Source organism: Entelurus aequoreus, linkage group LG11, assembly GCF_033978785.1.
Source record: "Entelurus aequoreus isolate RoL-2023_Sb linkage group LG11, RoL_Eaeq_v1.1, whole genome shotgun sequence".
Taxonomy (NCBI): domain Eukaryota; kingdom Metazoa; phylum Chordata; class Actinopteri; order Syngnathiformes; family Syngnathidae; genus Entelurus; species Entelurus aequoreus.
Window position 1 is genome coordinate 16837980 of NC_084741.1, and position 19106 is coordinate 16857085.

The 19106-nt window shown below is 35.8% G+C and overlaps 10 non-coding genes across 10 annotated transcripts; 1 reads left to right on the plus strand and 9 right to left on the minus strand.

Moving 5' to 3' along the window:
- Positions 1–337: 337 nt before the first annotated feature.
- trnaq-cug (transfer RNA glutamine (anticodon CUG)) lies at positions 338–409 on the minus strand. The gene has a single exon. It is a non-coding gene; the product is annotated as a tRNA-Gln (tRNA).
- A 590-nt stretch (positions 410–999) lies between these two features.
- trnap-ugg (transfer RNA proline (anticodon UGG)) lies at positions 1000–1071 on the minus strand. Its single transcript has one exon. It is a non-coding gene; the product is annotated as a tRNA-Pro (tRNA).
- Positions 1072–2859: 1788 nt separating this feature from the next.
- Positions 2860–2931, minus strand: trnap-agg (transfer RNA proline (anticodon AGG)). The gene has a single exon. It is a non-coding gene; the product is annotated as a tRNA-Pro (tRNA).
- Positions 2932–5940: 3009 nt separating this feature from the next.
- trnap-ugg (transfer RNA proline (anticodon UGG)) lies at positions 5941–6012 on the minus strand. The gene has a single exon. It is a non-coding gene; the product is annotated as a tRNA-Pro (tRNA).
- Positions 6013–7755: 1743 nt separating this feature from the next.
- Positions 7756–7827, plus strand: trnaq-uug (transfer RNA glutamine (anticodon UUG)). The gene has a single exon. It is a non-coding gene; the product is annotated as a tRNA-Gln (tRNA).
- A 1460-nt stretch (positions 7828–9287) lies between these two features.
- On the minus strand, positions 9288–9359 carry trnap-agg (transfer RNA proline (anticodon AGG)). The gene has a single exon. It is a non-coding gene; the product is annotated as a tRNA-Pro (tRNA).
- A 5628-nt stretch (positions 9360–14987) lies between these two features.
- On the minus strand, positions 14988–15059 carry trnaq-cug (transfer RNA glutamine (anticodon CUG)). Its single transcript has one exon. It is a non-coding gene; the product is annotated as a tRNA-Gln (tRNA).
- A 770-nt stretch (positions 15060–15829) lies between these two features.
- On the minus strand, positions 15830–15901 carry trnaq-cug (transfer RNA glutamine (anticodon CUG)). The gene has a single exon. It is a non-coding gene; the product is annotated as a tRNA-Gln (tRNA).
- A 1188-nt stretch (positions 15902–17089) lies between these two features.
- trnaq-cug (transfer RNA glutamine (anticodon CUG)) lies at positions 17090–17161 on the minus strand. Its single transcript has one exon. It is a non-coding gene; the product is annotated as a tRNA-Gln (tRNA).
- Positions 17162–17634: 473 nt separating this feature from the next.
- Positions 17635–17706, minus strand: trnap-agg (transfer RNA proline (anticodon AGG)). Its single transcript has one exon. It is a non-coding gene; the product is annotated as a tRNA-Pro (tRNA).
- Between the last annotated feature and the right edge of the window lie 1400 nt (positions 17707–19106).

Consider the following 19106-nt stretch of genomic DNA (forward strand, 5'->3'; position numbering starts at 1 on the left):
TTCATGCATAAATAAACTGAGGGTTTACGACCTCAGTCCTAGAACAAATAGAGCTTGTAAGTTGAGACACAACTGTATTTATTTCAGAGGTTTTTATTGATCTCTTGAGTGTGTGATGTATGGAAAATGTATGTAAAAGTTTAAAGTCACAAATATAAAGACAACTGTGTGTACGAGGGAAAATGTTGTGACTAAAAACAGGACTTGTGAACATATAAGGATCACAATTTGAAACTGGACTACAACATTGTACTTTTAAGCCAAATTTAGACTCTCTCCTTTTTTCATGAGAAAATATTGAAAGGGAGGTTTTACTGAACACTCTAGTGTGACAAGAAGGTTCCACCAAGACTTGAACTTGGATCACTGGATTCAGAGTCCAGAGTGCTAACCATTACACCATGGAACCTGTAAATGTACATGTAAAACAATGTGATCCTACAGTACACAGTACTTGATTTGATTTGGTAGATTGTCATTGATCCCTTGAGTGTGTGATGTCTGAAAAAGGAGATAAAAGTTCCAATTTGAGTTCACCATCAAAAATAGAAAACAAATATGACTATGTGTGTACGAGGGGAAAAGTCATCACTGAAAACATGACTTCAAGACTTAAAAGTTTGCTTTGGAATTGAAGCAAGAAACTCTCTCACCATAAGCAAAAATTGTACAATCATACCAACAAATACTGCAAAAACATGTTTCAACAAATCTCATGAAATGTGAGATTTTAATAGGGGACACAATCTGAAACCGGGTTACTTTATTGCACTTTTAACACATATTTAGATTCACTGACATTTTCATACATAGATGAACTAAGGGTTACCAGCTCAGTCCTAGAACAAACTGTGGTCATACATTTAGGTACCACTGTTATTTATCCCTTGAGTGTGTGATGTCTGCAAAAATGATCAAAATCAAGTCTAAAGTCACAAATGTAACAAGAACTATGTGAACGAGGAAATAATTTATGAATAAAAATAGGACTTATAAACAGGGCCTGTCCGGGAATTGAACCCGGGACCTCTCGCACCCAAAGCGAGAATCATACGACTAGACCAACAAGCCATGAGAGTTAAAGCAGCAATCATCTAAAAAACAACAACACATTTAATAGGGTACACAATCTTTAAGACAAGCTCTTATGTCTTAAAGACATAAGAGCTTGTCTAGGATTGAACCCAGGGTCTCCCACACCCTAAGTGAGAATTACAACAAGATAGATCAACAAGCTTTGGAATAGGACTTTCCAACAGAGCTCATGAAATTTGAGATTTTAATAGGGGACACAATCTGAAACTTGATTACCTTATTGCACTTTTAAACTTATTTAGATTCACTGACATTTTCATACATAGATGAACTAAGGGTTACCAGCTCAGTCCTAGAACAAACTGTGGTCATACATTTAGGTAACACTGTGTTTGATAAGTCATGAATGTAACAACAATTGTGTGTACAAGAAAGACAAGTTGTGATTAAAAATAGGACTTACAAACATAAGGGCTCGTCCGGGAATTGAACCCGGGACCTCTCGCACCCTAAGCGAGAATCATACGACTAGACCAACAAGCCTTAAAGAGTTTATAGCAAACATATTTTTAAAATGTTTTAATGTTTTAATAAGGGACAGTCTGAAACTGCACTTTTAACACATATTTTGATTGACTACCATTTTCATGCATAAATAAACTGAGGGTTTACGACCTCAGTCCTAGAACAAATAGAGCTCGTAAGTTGAGACACAACTGTATTTATTTCAGAGGTTTTTATTGATCTCTTAAAAGAGTGTGCTGAATAAAAAATTGATGAAAAAGTTTAAAGTCACAACTATAAAGACAACATTGTGTACGAGGGAAAAAGTTTGACTGAAAACAGGAATTATAAACACAAGTGCTCGTCCAAGTTCAACAAATCTCATGAAATGTGAGACTTTAATAAGGGAAACGATCTGAAATTTTGTCACACTTTTAACCAACGTTTTTGAAGTACTTTTGATTAATTCATGCATGAAAAAGGCAGTGAATCTAAATTTGGATTAAAAGTGCAAAGTTTTAACCCAGTTTCAGATTGTGTCCCCTATATGTTCATAAGTCCTGTTTTCAATCATGGATCTGTCCCTCGTACACACACTCACAAGTCTTGTCTTTTTTTTAACTTTAGACTTGATTCAAAAGTTTCCCTCCATTTTCCTGACAATTTACACTCAAGGTGTCAAGAAAATCTATCAAATTTCATCAATACTGTTTACTGTTTGATCACTTTTTTACCTTGGGGATATGCAGGTTCCATGGTGTAATGGCTAGCACTCTGGACTCTGAATCCAGTGATCCAAGTTCAAGTCTTGGTGGAACCAACTTGCTGTATTGAAGTGGACATTTTTAAAGATTTGTATTGATCCCTTTAGTGTATACCTTCACAAAAAACGATAATGAATTTCACAGTCAAAAGTAGAAAAAAATATTACTATGTGTGTAAAAAGTACTGACTGAAAACAGGACTTAAAGACAAAAAAGCTTGTCTGGGATTTGAACTCAGTCCATCTCTCACACCCTCAGCAAGAAGGATACGACGATACTAAGAAGTCCTGGAACAAGACTTACCAACATATCCTATGAAATGTGAGATTTTAATAGGGGACACAATCTGAAACTTGATTACCTTATTGCACTTTTAAACTTATTTAGATTCAGTGACATTTTCATACATAGATGAACTAAGGGTTACCAGCTCAGTCCTAGAACAAACTGTGGTCATACATTTAGGTAACACTGTATTTGATAAGTCACGAATGTAACAACAATTGTGTGTACAAGAAAGACAATTTGTGATTAAAAATAAGACTTACAAGCATAAGGGCTTGTCCGGGAATTGAACCCGGGACCTCTCGCACCCTAAGCGAGAATCATACGACTAGACCAACAAGCCTTAAGAAGTCAATGGCAAACATCTTTTATTTTAAAAAAAAAATCTTTTAATAGGGGACAGTCTGAAACTGCACTTTTAACACATATTTTGATTGACTACCATTTTCATGCATAAATAAACTGAGGTTTTACGACCTCAGTCCTAGAACAAATAGAGCTTGTAAGTTGAGACACAACTGTATTTATTTCAGAGGTTTTTATTGATCTCTTGAGTGTGTGATGTATCGAAAATGTATGTAAAAGTTTAAAGTCACAAATGTAAAGACAACTGTGTGTACGAGGGAAAAAGTTGTGACTAAAAACAGGACTTGTGAACATATAAGGATCACAATTTGAAACTGGACTACAACATTGTACTTTTAAGCCAAATTTAGACTCTCTCCTTTTTTCATGAGAAAATATTTAAAGGGAGGTTTTACTGAACACTCTAATGTGACAAGAAGGTTCCTCCAAGACTTGAACTTGGATCACTGGATTTAGAGTCCAGAGTGCTAACCATTACACCATGGAACCTGTAAATGTACATGTAAAACAATGTGATCCTACAGTACACAGTACTTGATTGGATTTGATAGATTGTCATTGATCCCTTGAGTGTGTGATGTCAGAAAATAGGAGATAAAAGTTCCAAATTAAGTTCACCATCCAAAATAGAAAACAAATATGACTATGTGTGTACGAGGGAAAAAGTCATGACTGAAAACAAGACTTAAAGACTTAAGAGTTTGCTTAGGAATTGAAGAATTAGTAAAGCAAATAGAACTAGATGTTTCAATCCCTTTGGTAAGTAGGAACAATCTTGACGGTAGCAGTCGGTGTGGAGTGGTGAAAGGGAGGGTAAGTATGTCATTGGGGTCTTCGGGTGGGCACCCTGCTTCATCGACGTTTCGTTGATTGAAGCCCACGACGTCTCCAGAGGGCTCAACGATGTACCTAGCGTCCCAGGTACACCCCCCTCCATGCCATACCCTCCTCATCCTGTTGGACTCTGCATGGCAGGGTCGTCCTTTTCCCTGAGTCAGGCCTAAGCCTGACCGCATACCATTGTCTCTCATTTTACTGCCCAATTGGGGTCCTTGCGCTTAATCCAGAGCCAGTTGCTGGCTTTTTCGGCAGCTCTTGACATGGACTTGATAGTCTGTTGGAGGGAGCGTCCTTTCACCCCCATTTTTCTCAACAGACTGATGGTAGATGTGGCAATAAATCCCCTGCATCCCACCTCTACTGGGAAAATGCTGGTCTTCCAGCCGTTCTGGGATGCTTCAGCTGCCAGGTCAGAATATTTGGTTTTTTTCCTTTCGTAAGCCTCTTCAACCCCTTCTTCCCATGGTACTGTCAGTTCCACGACATAAGCCAGTTTTGCTGTTGGAGACCACAGGACCATGTCTGGCCGGAGTGTTGTAGCCATTATTTCTGGGGGAAACACAAGCTTTTTATCAAGGTCCACTTCCAATTTCCAATCTCGAGCCGACTGCAGGATGCTTGCATTATTTGGTGTTGTTTGACACTCTTGATGTTTGCCAGCTGGTACAAATTGTGTGAAGTGGACCTTTCCTGCTGGTGTTAGTGGGAGATTGTTTGTGGTGGTTCGCCTCTGTTCCAGTGTTGATGCAAGCTCTCTGAGTACTTGGTTATGCCGCCAAGTATAGCGTCCTTGGGTGAGACTTATAGTACACCCTGATAGGATATGCCTTAGAGATGCAGGTACTTGACACAGGGAACAGGCGGGATCTTCTCCGTACCAGGTTTTCAGATTTATAGGGGACGGTAGCAGGTCGTACGTGGCTCTGATGATAAAACTCAGTCGTGCTCCCTCCATCTGCCAGATGTCATACCAGTTGAGCTTTTTCTTCTCCAGGCTTTCCCAGTTGGTCCATCTCCCCTGCTTGGCCATTGAGACGGCTTTAGCATGTCGCTCTCCCTCCTCCTGTCTCCTGACTTCCTCTACTACTAGCCGTCTCTTCTGCTCTGATGTTGCTTTGTGCCATAGGGGAGGTTTTGGGATGAGCCCGAGCCCTGTTCTCCCATGCTGTACTTGCCCAACCACATCTCTGAATTGAAGAGCAGACTTTGCACTCTGAACAGCTTCTGATGGAATCCACTTCCTTCCCGCTGTTACTCGGGGGGCCGCTGTTCGAATGACTGCATCCTCAGTTTCAGTTAGCGTCATGACCAGCCTTGCTTTGGTGCATTTGAATTCTTCCACCAGTCCTGAGATTGGTAATTCCAATTTGCCATGCCCATATAGTCCAATAGAACTGAAGCATCTTGGAACTCCAAGCCACTGTTTCAGCTGTGTGCTTATCACACGTTCCAATTTTTCAACCTTGGTGATGGGGATTTCGTACACAGTTAAAGGCCACAAGAGTCTTGGGAGTATGCCAAATTGAAAACACCACAACTTAAGTTTTCCTGGCAACAAGGTTTTATTGATGCAATCCATGTAAATGATGGTATCCTTTTTTAGTTGCTCAAACTGTTCGGTGTCTTTGAGCCTTGCGTCGTACCACCTTCCCAAGCTCTTTACTGGCATTTCTGAAACAGTTGGTACTGGTGTTCCGCTGACATGAAATCTCTGGTCTGTGACTTGGCCTTTCACAATGGAGATACTTCTGCACTTGCTGGGCTTTAAACTCTCACACCATAAGCAAAAATTGTACAATCATACCAACAAATACTGCAAAAAAATGTTTCAAGAAATCTCATTAAATGTAAAATTTTAATAGGGGACACAATATGAAACTGGGTTACTTTATTACACTTTTAACACATATTTAGATTCACTGAAATTTTCATACATAGCTGAACTAAGGGTTACCAGCTCAGTCCTAGAACAAACTGTGGTCATACATTTAGGTAACACTGTATTTGATTTGATATATTTTTATTGATCCCTTGAGTGTGTGATGTCTGCGAAAATGATGAAAATCAAGTCTATAGTCACAAATGTAACAAGAACTATGTGAACGAGGAAATAATTTATGATTAAAAACAGGATTTATAAACATCAGGGCTTGTCCGGGAATTGAACCCGGGACCTCTCGCACCCAAAGCGAGAATCATACGACTAGACCAACAAGCCCTGAAAGTTTAAGCAGCAATGATCTAAAAAACAACAACACATTTAATAGGGGACACAATCTGTAAGACAAGCTCTTATGTCTTAAAGACATAAGAGCTTGTCTAGGATTGAACCCAGGGTCTCCCACACCCTAAGTGAGAATTACAACAAGATAGATCAACAAGCTTTGGAATAGGACTTTCCAACAGAGCTCATGAAATGTGAGATTTTAATAGGGGACACAATCTGAAACTTGGTTACTTTATTGCACTTTTAACACATATTTAGATTCACTGACATTTTTATACATAGATGAACTAAGGGTTACCAGCTCAGTCCTAGAACAAACTGTGGTCATACATTTAGGTATAGGCATTTGACTTGATAGATTTGTATTGATCCCTTTAGTATGTGATATCTCCATCAATGATCAACATCAAGTCAAAAGTCACAAATGTAACAACAACTGTGTGTACCAGGAAAAAAGTTATTATTGAAAAATAGGACTTATAAACATAAGAGCTTGTCCGAGAATTGAATCCAGGGTCCCTCACACACAAAGTGAAAATCACACTATTAAACCAAAAAGCCCGGAAAAACAAAGTGCCAAACATTTTTGAAAGAACCAAAACAAAACTTTTTTTTTTTTTTAATAACAAACAATCTGAAAATGCACTTTTAACACATATCCAATTTAATTCGCTCACTTTTTCATGCAAAAGAGATTAAATGGAGGTCATACTGAACACTCTAATGTGACAAGAAGGTTCCACCAAGACTTGAACTTGGATCACTGGAATCAGAGTCCAGAGTGCTAACCATTACACCATGGAACCTGTAAATGTACATGTAAAACAATGTGATCCTACAGTACACAGTACTTGATTTGATTTGATAGATTGTTATTGATCCCTTGAGTGTAAGTTGTCAGGAAAATGGAGGGACACGTTTAAATCAAGTCTAAAGTAAAAAAAGACAAGACTTGTGACTGTGTGTACGAGGGGAAAAGTCATGACTGAAAACAGGAATTATAAACACAAGTGCTCGTCCAAGTTCAACAAGTCTCATGAAATGTGAGACTTTAAAAAAGGACACGATCTGAAATGTTGTCCTAATTTTAACCAACATTTTTTAAAATTCCTTTTGATTAATTCATGCATGAAAAAGGCAGTGAATCTAAATTTCGGTTAAAAGTGCGGAGTTGATTGAGCAGATTGTGTCCCCTATATGTTCATAAGTCCTGTTTTCAATCATGGATCTGTCCCTCGTACACACACTTGTTGTTATATGTGTGACTTTAGACTTGGTTTTAAACTTTCCTCTCACTTTTCCAGAGGGCACATAATCAAGGGATCAATGAAAATCTACAAAATCAAATACAGTTGTTTCTTAATTTACAAGCTCTATTTGTTCTAGGACTGATCTTGTAAACCCTTATTTCATTTGTGCATGAAGATGGTAGTGAATTTAAATTTTGGTTTAAAGATTGTGTCCCCTATTAAAATCTCACATTTTGTAAGATTTGTTCGGCGATCCTGTTGCAGGGTTTGTTGGTCTTGGACAAGTCCTTGTGTTAAAATTATAATTCCTGTTTTCAGTCATGACTTTTCCCCTCGTACACACAGTCACAAGTCTTGTCTTTTTTTTACTTTAGACTTGATTTAAACGTTTCCCTCCATTTTCCTGACAACTTACACTCAAGCTGTCAATGAAAATCTATCAAATTTCATCAATACTGTTTACTGTTGGATCAGGGGATATACAGGTTCCATGGTGTAATGGTTAGCACTCTGGACTTTGAATCCAGTGATCCAAGTTCAAGTCTTGGTGGAACCCACTTGCTGTATTGAAGTGGACATTTTTAAAGATTTGTATTAATCCCTTTAGTGTATACCTTCACAAAAAACGATAATAAAGTTTAAAATGAAGTTGACAGTCAAAAGTAGAAATAAATATTACTATGTGTGTAAAAGGTAATGACTGAAAACAGGACTTAAAGACAAAAAAGCTTGTCTAGGATTTAAACCCAGACCATCTCTCACACCCTCAGCAAGAAGGATACGACGATACTAAGAAGTCCTGGAGCAAGACTTACCAACAAATCTCATGAAATGTGAGATTTTAATAGGGGACACAATCTGAAACTTGATTACCTTATTGCACTTTTAAACTTATTTAAATTCACTGACATTTTCATACATAGATGAACTAAGGGTTACCAGCTCAGTCCTAGAACAAACTGTGGTCATACTAGGGATGTGCGTATCGATCCTGTGGTATCGATATATCGATACTCACACGCTACTCATTTGGCATCACTTTTCTGAAAAAAGTATCGATATAAACCAAAAAACGGCGTGTGGGGGGTGCAAGCATCACTTTCAGATGTTTTTGATGACTTACTTAACTTCCTATGTGCTGGGACACCCCTGTACCTGGCAGAGTATAGAGCTGGCCCAGTCACATCACAGGAGACAGCGAATGAGCGTCGTCAACGTGCAACACCCACACAGCCAGCCGACAGCGATGCAGCCAGGCATATCCAGTGTCAGGCATTGTTTATTTTATTTTTTTACTGAATATTTTTGTTTAAATTCAAATAATTTCCACACAGGGGAATTTACTGTTAGTTGAAAATTGCTTGAGTATTTAAAACAAGATACGAAAGAGATACAATTTGGAGATTCTTCATCTTTGCATTACAGTTTTATTTTTTTCCAAGAAAATCTTGAAATATATGATTGAATGTGATTTTGGTTTTAATCTGTAACATGATTTCTTACATTTCGAAAACATTAGCCTATTTCATATTTCATTAATTGCTAATTATATCACAAACTTTAAAAAATAACTGCAGCTTCTTGCGATTCGGATTTGACAGTTAATTGGAAAGCCCTAATATCTAATTATTATTATATATAATATATAATTATTATTATATATAATATTTAATTTATTTTTCATATTTATGTTATTTATTTTAATTTGACTTTTATTATATATTGACCATAATACATGTGGTAGAAACGGTCTGTATTTGTCTTGGGATTTGTCTTAAATAATAATAGTAATAATATTTTTGACTGACAAAAATTGCCAATAAGAAATTAATGGTATCGGTATCGATGAAAATGCAAGAAAAAGTATCGGTATCGTATCGAATCCTAAAAGTGTGGTATCGCCCATCCCTAGGTCATACATTTAGGTAACACTGTATTTGATAAGTCACGAATGTAACAACAATTGTGTGTACAAGAAAGAAAAGTTGTGATAAAAAATAGGACATTCAAACATAAGGGCTTGTCCGGGAATTGAACCCGGGACCTCTCGCACCCTAAGCGAGAATCATACCACTAGACCAACAAGCCTTAAAGACAGAATGGTAAACAGCTTATTAAAAATGTTTTAATCCTTCAATAGGGGCCACAATCTGAAACTGCACTTTTAACACATATTTTGATTGACTACCATTTTCATGCATAAATAAACTGAGGGTTTACGACCTCAGTCCTAGAACAAATAGAGCTCGTAAGTTGAGACACAACTGTATTTATTTCAGATATTTTTATTGATCTCTTGAGTGTGTGATGTATGGAAAATGTATGAAAAACTTTAAACTCACAAATGTAAAGACAACTGTGTACGAGGGAAAAAAGTCATGACTGAAAACAGGACTTATAAACATAAGTGCTCGTCCAAGTTCAACAAATCTCATGAAATGTGAGATTTTAATAAGGGACACGATCTGAAATTTTGTCACACTTTTAACCAACGTTTTTGAAGTCCTTTTGTTTAAAAAGGCAGTGAATCCAAATGTGGGTTAAAAGTGCAAAGTTTCCAGTTTCAGATTGTGTCCCCTATATGTTCATAAGTCCTGTTTTCAATCATGGATCTGTCCCTCGTACACACATCATCATCATCATTTCTTTTTATTCCTTTCATAAAAATGCATATATACAAGCCATGTACAGTTGACACTTTCATTGTTTTTTTAGTTTCTTATACATTTCCATGATCAGAAAGGAGCAGACGGAAGAATTCTATTCTTATATTTATCTGCCCCATTTTTAACACAAATTATTTAGATGACTTTATAACTGTTCCCTCCACCAACACCCGAACTCCAACATACTTTTAATTTTCGTTTAAGCATTTTCAAAATGACACGTCCAATCAAAATCAAAAAGCAGTTTGATATAATTCCAGTTGTCTCTTTTTGTAACTCTTTTTAAATTCAAAGATATTCTTGCAACTTTTGAAGTCTTTGTCTAGAGAATTCCATGCTTTCACACCAACAACAGACAAGCACATTTGCTTCAAATTTGTTGGCACTCTTGGATGTTTAAAATCATACGGCCTTCTGTGGTTCTCATCTTCAGACGTGAACACAAATAACTTTTGTAAGTCCTTCGGAAGAACTTTATTTCTAGCTTTGAACATCACTAATAGAGTATGCAATTCTACAATGTCTTTTAGTTTTAATAATGCTGACCTAATGAAGAGTGGATTTGTGTGGTCTCTATATCCTACTGTAAAAATTATACGAATGGCTCTTTTCTGTGAAAGAAATAGAGGCATTATGTTGCTGTGATATATATTTCCCCATATTTCTGCACAATAATTGAAATAAGATAAAATAATTGAGCAATATAACATTCTCATTGTATTATACGGGAAACTGTATTTAACCTTGTTCAAAATAAATACACTTTTAGATACCTTATTTTTCACATGCAATATATGAGCTTTCCATGTCAACTTTTCATCTAAGATGACCCCCAGAAATCTGGGGCCGTACTTATCAAGCTTCTTAGAATTACTCCTAAGAAGTCTGCTATGAGTTGACTTAAGAGTAAATAAATTATTCGCTGAAAGCTGCACTTAAAAGTTAGTTATCAAGCGTCTTACTCACACTTTCAGCGAAGTGTAGGACTGAATCTTAAGTGTCACACTCAGAGCTGATTTACGACATTACTATGTGCCGTAAACGGAATTTTAGGTGACGTCATTTCTGTGTCCATAGAAATGACCAATCACGGAAGGGAATCCCTTGTCTAAGAATAAAGAAATATCTTGGAAATATTTAAGTGGACAATGGGAGTGTATATTTTGACAATAAACTACAAAATAATACAAAACAAACTAGTCCCAGCCGGCACTCACGCTACCGCTCCCTCTCTTCTATCGCCCACACACTCACTGACGTCACTCACCTCACGGCCACACACATACGCTACTGTCATAACATTTTCTTTCCAATTCATTAATTAGGCAACTAATTTGAAAATGGTGTGGGTGGCTCTATATATACTAGCCCACTGCAGACAGATGCAGAAATCAACAAGGAATCGAAAAGTATTAAATCTGTGACAAAAATAATATCCGCTCTGTCTAAACGATACCGTTTGATCAGCTGCTCGTCATCAAAAAAAACCAAAACATTGTTCCGTTTCCTGAAGTTCGCGCACGTCTCTCTCGCCTCAGTGCCATCCCCTGCTGGCAACTCCTAACCACTTAAGACACCTCTGAAGGTCTCTTAAATATCGTGGAGAGTAGGAGTGATTCTTAGACTTAAGAACGTTGATAAAAAGCTTTTATTCTTAGTTTGAGAGTAGGACTAAATTTCGCAAATTCTCAGGACTTAAGTGTAAAATGGCACTCTAAGAAGCTTGATAAGTACGGCCCCTGATTTCAGACACCTTCTCAATTTTCACATTGTTTAGGGATAAACTAACTTCTATCTTTCTTTTATTACTGAATACCATAAATTTAGTCTTTTCCAAGTTTAAAGATAATTTATTTACATCAAACCACAATTTTAGTTTAACCATTTCCTCTTCAATATTATCGGCTAAGATTTTCAAGTCATCTCCTGAACAATATAAATGTGTATCGTCTGCGAATAATACGTACTGTAAAATTTTCGAAACCTCACAAATATCATTTATATATAAAATAAAAAGTGTAGGTCCTAAAATCGAACCTTGTGGAATTCCACATTCAATATTCATACATTCTGACCTATGATCATCGATCTCAACATATTGCTGTCGTTGTTGTAAATAGCTGGTTAACCAGTCCAGTGCAACTCCTCTAACTCCATAAGTATATCATTTAGAAATGAGAATTTGATGATCTATAGTGTTGAATGCCTTCTTTAAATCAATGAAAACTCCTATTGTGTATTTATTTTGATCAATTGCAGTTGTAATATCTTCAATAATGTTCATGATGGCCAAGCTCGTAGACCTATTTGATCGAAATCCATACTGACTTTCATTTAATAATATATGTTTTTCAATAAAGCAGTCTAATTTATTAACAAACAGTTTTTCAAGCCCTTTTGAAAATTGAGATAGGAGAGATACTGGTCTATAATTACCAATGTTTGTCTCCAGTTTTAAATAAAGGTATGACCTTAGCTGTTTTCCTACTGTCTGGGAAAACTCCTACTTTAAAAGAACAATTAATTATATAATTTAATGGTTTAATAATTCAATCAATTGCGTTTTTTTATTACTTTCATGTCAATACCCTCATTGTCTGTTGAGGTCTTGTTTTTTAGTTTATAAACCACAGATAATATTTCATTTTCAGTCACTTCACTAAGAAACATTGACTGCATAACCCTATTTTTCCCTTTTCCAGACACCCCCTGATTGATCATTAGCTCTTGGTATTTTGTTTGCTAAGCTAGGTCCTACATTTACAAAGAATTGATTTAATTCATTGACAATTTCATCTTTGTTTTCAATTAATATATTATCTTTTTTTAAATATCCAGGTAGTTCTGTTCGCTTTGTCCTATTCCCTATTGCTTTATTCAAAATATTCCATGTAGCCTTTATGTTATTTTTATTGTCATGCAACATTCTTTTGTAATATTCCCTTTTTGCTTGTCTCAATATATTGGTCAACTTGTTTTTGTAGTTCTTATAGCGTTTTTCAGCATTCTCTGTTCTTGATTTGATCAACTCCTTATAAAGTCTATTTTTCTTTTTACATGCATTTTTCAAACTGTTTATCATCCAAGGTGCATTATTTTGCCTTTGTTTAGATGTGGATGGAACCTCAGGACAATGCTTGTTATACAGAGTAATATACTGTTTAAGAAAAGAATCATAGGCAGTGTTTATATCGTCTGTGTAAACCTCTTTCCACTCTTGTTTTAATAGGCCATTCCTGAAGTTATTAATATGATTGACACTTCTTTTCCTCTTAAGTATTTGATGATATGTTCTTTTAGGGAATTGATAGTCAAATATTGCAAATATAGGCAGATGATCACTTACGTCATTTATCACTAACCCAGTAGTGATGTGAATCCCTAAAACATTTGTAAAGATATTGTCTATTAAGGTTGCACTAGTTGTGGTTATTCTGCTAGGCTTTGTAATTAATGGGTACAGCCCTTTTTCATATAATATCTCTAAAAAATCGGATGTCTGTTTATGTGAATCTACCTTTAGAAGATCAATATTATAATCTCCACAAATTACGATAGTCCTATTTTTATTTAGACCATTAATCATTTCCTCTAATTTATCCATGAAGGTTTCCCCTTTTGATCCTGGTTTTCTATATACACATGCAACAACAATGTTTCTGTTTTGTTCTAATTCTATCTCAACAGCTACACACTCCATTAAATCATTGATGGCCATTGTCATACATTTAACTGGTCTGCATTGTAGTTCATTATATATATAGAGGGCCACCCCTCCTCCAGTCCTATTGTCTCTGCTAGTGACATACAGATCATAGTCTTTTAATTTCAAAATCAACCTCCTTGCCTTTCTTTATCCATGTTTCAGATAAAGCAAATACCTTAAATCTACCTTTAAGTGACTCCAAAACATTTTTGATTTTAGAAAAGTGTTTTGGTAAACTTCTACATTAAAATGAATCAAAGAAAATGTCTTTTCTATGCCTACATCATCAAGTTGCTCCTCAGTATAATAATGGCAAGAATCCTTGATATGCTTAAATATATGAGTCTCTGGATCCACTTCATTATCACAATCAAATGTTCCTCTGGAGTCTCTGGATGAGTCTAGATAAGTCTCTGGATCCACTTCATTCTCAAAATCAAATGTGCCACTTTCTGTATAATCAACACTTGAAAGGGCTTCAGTCTTGAAAGAAAGAGTCATGAGTTCCTTACAGAAGATCCAATAATCAAGCAAAAAAGAAGAAAAAGAAAAATTCACTCACTATTTTCATTTGTACTGATCCACAGTCCCAAGTCTTGTCATTTTATTACTTTAGACTTGATTTAAACGTTTCCCTCCATTTTCCTGACAACTTACACTCAAGGTGTCAATGAAAATCTATCAAATTTCATCAATACTGTTTACTGTTTGATCCCTTTTTTTACTTGGGGATATACAGGTTCCATGGTGTAATGGTTAGCACTCTGGACTCTGAATCCAAGTTCTAGTCGTGGTGGGACCAGCTTGCAGTACTTAAGTGGACATTTTTTTAAGATTTGTATTGATCCTTTTAGTGTATGCCTTCACAAAAAACGATATTAAAGTTTAAATGAATTGACTACCATTTTCATGCATAAATAAACTGAGGGTTTACGACCTCAGTCCTAGAACAAATAGAGCTCGTAAGTTGAGACACAACTGTATTTATTTCAGAGGTTTTTATTGATTTTCTCGAGTGTGTGATGTATGGAAAATTGATGTAAAAGTTAAATGTAACAAATGTAAAGACAACTGTGTGTATGAGGAAAAAGGTTATGATTGTAAATAAGACTTATAAACATAAGGACTTGGCCGGAAATTGAACCTAAGGCAATATCATTAGACGAGACCAACAAGCCCTGAAAATTTATGAGGCAAAAATATTTTAAAAAACAAAGGAAATATATATGTTTTTTTATATGGGTCACAATCTGAAATTGCAGGTTTAAGATGACTCAACATTTTAATTAGCACACTTTTTCCTGTAGAGTTGATTCATAGGGAAGTCATACTAATTTTACAATTTGGTTCCACCAAGACTTGAACTTGGATCACTGGATTCAGAGTCCAGAGTGCTAACCATTACACCATGGAACCTGTAAATGTACATGTAAAACAATGTGATCCTACAGTACACAGGGTGTGATTTGATTTGATATTTTGTCATTGATCCCTTGAGTGTGTGATGTCTGAAAAAAAGGTTAAAATCAAGTCTTAACTCATCAATTTAAAGGCAACTGTGTGTGCGAAGGAAAAAGTAATGACTGAAAACAGGACTCAAAGACCTAAGATCTTGTCTAGGATTTGAACGCAGGACATCTCTCACACCCTGAGTGAGAAGTATACGATGAGTCCGACAAGTCCTGGAACAAAACTTACCAACAAATCTCATTAAATGTGAGATTTTAGTAGGGGACACACTTTGAACATAGAAGACGTAAGAGTTACCAGCTCAGTCCTAGAACAAACTGTGGTCATAAATGTAGGTACCACTGTGTTTGATTTGATAGATTTTTCATTGATCCCTTTAGTGTGTGATGTCTGAAAAAATGATCAAAGTCAAGTCTAAAGTCACAAATGTAACAACAACTGTGTATACGAAGAAACAAGTTATGATTGTAAATAAAACTTATAAACAATAAGGTCTTGTCTGGAAATTGAACCCGAAGCAATATCATTAGACAGGACCGACAAACCCTGAAATTTAATGTGGTAAAAATATAAAAAAAGGAATTTTTTTTTTTTTTTAATACAGGTCACAATCCAAAACTGTACTTTTAAGATACATTCAAATTTGCATCCTTTTACATGTACAAACTATTCAAGGGGAGGTCATACTGATCACTAATCACTCTAATGTTACAAGAAGGTTCCACCAAGACTTGAACTTGGATCACTGGATTCAGAGTCCAGAGTGCTAACCATTACACCATGGAACCTGTAAATGTACATGTAAAACAATGTGATCCTACAGTACACAGTACTTGATTGGATTTGATACATTTTCATTGACACCTTGAGTGTAAGTTGTCAGGAAAATGGAGGGAAACATTTAAAATCAAGTCTAAAGTAAAAAAAGACAAGACTTGTGACTGTGTGTACGAGGGGAAAAGTCATGACTGAAAACAGGAATTATAAACTTAAGTGTTTGTCCAAGTTCAACAAACCTGTTTGCCCAACCGACACAATCTCAAAATTTTAAAATGTTGGTTTAAAGTGTAACCCAGTTTCAGATTGTGTCCCCTATCAAGATCTCACATTTTATGAGATCTGTTGGGCAATCATGTTGACACTCAAGGTGTCAATGAAAATCCATTACATTTCATTAATTCTGTTTACTGTTGGATCACTTTTGTTACCTACACATATGCAAGTTCCATGGTGTAATGGTTAGCACTCTGGACTCTGAATCCAGTGATCCAAGTTCAAGTCTTGGTGGAACCAATTTGCGGTATTGAAGTGGATGTTTTTAAAGATTTGTATTGATCCCTTTAGTGTATACCTTCACAAAAAAGGATAATAACGTTCAAAATGAAGTTCACAGTCAAAAAAATAAATAAATAAAACTATGTGTGTACGAGGGAAAAAGTAATGACTGAAAACAGGACTTAAAGACATAAAAGCTTTTCCGGAATTTGAACCCAGTCCATCTCTCACACTGAGCAAGAATCATACGACTAGACTAACAAGCCTCTAAAGACCTAATGTCTTTTAATAATGTTTTAAACTTTTAATAGGGAACACAATTGGAAAATGTGCCTTTAACACATATTTTGATTGACTACCGTTTTCATGCATAAATAAACTGAGGGTTTACGACCTCAGTCCTAGAACAAATAGAGCTCGTAAGTTGAGACACAACTGTATTTATTTCAGAGATTTGTTATTGATTCCTGAGTGTGTGATGTATGGGAAATTAAAGGAAAAGTTTAAAATCAAGTTTAAAGTCACAAATGTAAAGAGGACTGTGTGTACGAGGTAACAAGTTATGACTAAAAACAGGACTTAGAAACATATAGGGGCACAAGAGAGTGAGTACTTTTTTTACCCAGGTTCTTTGCATTTTTCATGCATAGACTAAACAAATGGAGGTTATACTGAACATTATTTACTCCAGTATTGTGAGTAGGTTCCACCAAGACTTGAACTTGGATCACTGGATTCAGAGTCCAGAGTGCTAACCATTACACCATGGAACCTGTAAATGTACATGTAAAACAATGTGATCCTACATTACACAGTACTTGATTTGATTTGTCATTGATCTTTTGAGTGTGTGATGTCTGAAAAAAAAGGTTAAAATCAAGTCTTAAGTCACCAATGTAAAGACAACTTTGTGTGCGAAGGAACAAGTAATGACTGAAAACAGGACTCAAAGACCTAAGATCTTGTACAGGATTTGAACGCAGGCCGTGTCTCACACCCTGAGTGAGAAGTATACGACGAGACCAACAAGCCCTGCAACAAAACGTGACAACAAACCTAATGACATGTGAGATTTTAATAGGGGACACACTTTAAACATAGATGAACTAAGGGTTACCAGCTCAGTCCTAGAACAAACTGTGGTCATAAATTTAGGTAACACTGTGTTTGATAAGTCACGAATGTAACAACAATTGTGTGTACAAGAAAGACAAGTTGTGATTAAAAATAGGACTTACAAACATAAGGGCTTGTCCGGGAATTGAACCCGGGACCTCTCGCACCCTAAGCGAGAATCATACGACTAGACCAACAAGCCTTAAAGACTTAGTAGCAAACATCTTTTAAAAATGTTTTAATCATTTAATAAGGGACAATCTGAAACTGCACTTTTAACACATATTTTGATTGACTACCATTTTCATGCATAAATAAACTGAGGGTTTACGACCTCAGTCCTAGAACAAATAGAGCTCGTAAGTTGAGACACAACTGTATTTATTTCAGAGATTTGTATTGATATCTCAAGTGTGTGCTGTATGGAATATTAATGTAAAAGTTTATAGTTACAAATGTAAAGACAACTGTGTGTACGAGGGAAAAAGTCATGACTAAAAACAGGACTTATAAACATATAAGGATCACAATTTGAAACTGGACTACAACATTGTACTTTTAAGCCAAATTTAGACTCATTCCTTTTTTCAAGTGAAAATATTCAAATGGAGGTCATACTGATCACTGTAATGTGTCAAGAATGTTCCACCAAGACTTGAATTTGGATCACTGGATTCAGAGTCCAGAGTGCTAACCATTACACCATGGAACCTGTAAATGTACATGTAAAACAATGTGATCCTACAGTACACAGTACTTGATTGGATTTGATAGATTGTCATTGATCCCTTGAGTGTGTGATGTCTGAAAAAGGAGATAAAAGTTCCAATTTGAGTTCACCATCAAAAATAGAAAAAAAAAATATGACTATGTGTGTACGAGGGGAAAAGTCATGACTGAAAACATAACTTCAAGACTTAAAAGTTTGCTTTGGAATTGAAGCAAGAAACTCTCTCACCATAAGCAAAAATTGTACAATCATACCAACAAATACTGCAAAAACATGTTTCAACAAATCTCATGAAATGTGAGATTTTAATAGGGGACACAATCTGAAACCGGGTTACATTATTGCACTTTTAACACATATTTAGATTCACTGACATTTTCATACAAAGATGAACTAAGGGTTACCAGCTCAGTCCTAGAACAAACTGTGGTCATACATTTAGGTAACACTGTGTTTGATTTGATAGATTTTCATTGATTCCTTGAGTGTTTGATGTCTGCAAAAATGATCAAAATCAAGTCTAAAGTCACAAATGTAACAACAACTGTGTGTACGAGGAAAAAAGTTTTGATTAAAAACAGGATTTATAAACATTAAGGCTTGTCCGGGAATTGAACCCAGGACCTCTCGCACCCAAAGCGAGAATCACACGACTAGACCAACAAACCATGAAACTAAAATTGGCAATAATCTTTTAAAAAAACAAACACATTTAATAGGGGACACAATCTAAAACTGCACTTTTAACACATATTTTGATTGACTACCATATTCATGCATAAATAAACTGAGGGTTTACGACCTCAGTCCTAGAACAAATAGAGCTCGTAAGTTGAGACACAACTGTATTTATTTCAGAGATTTTTATTGTT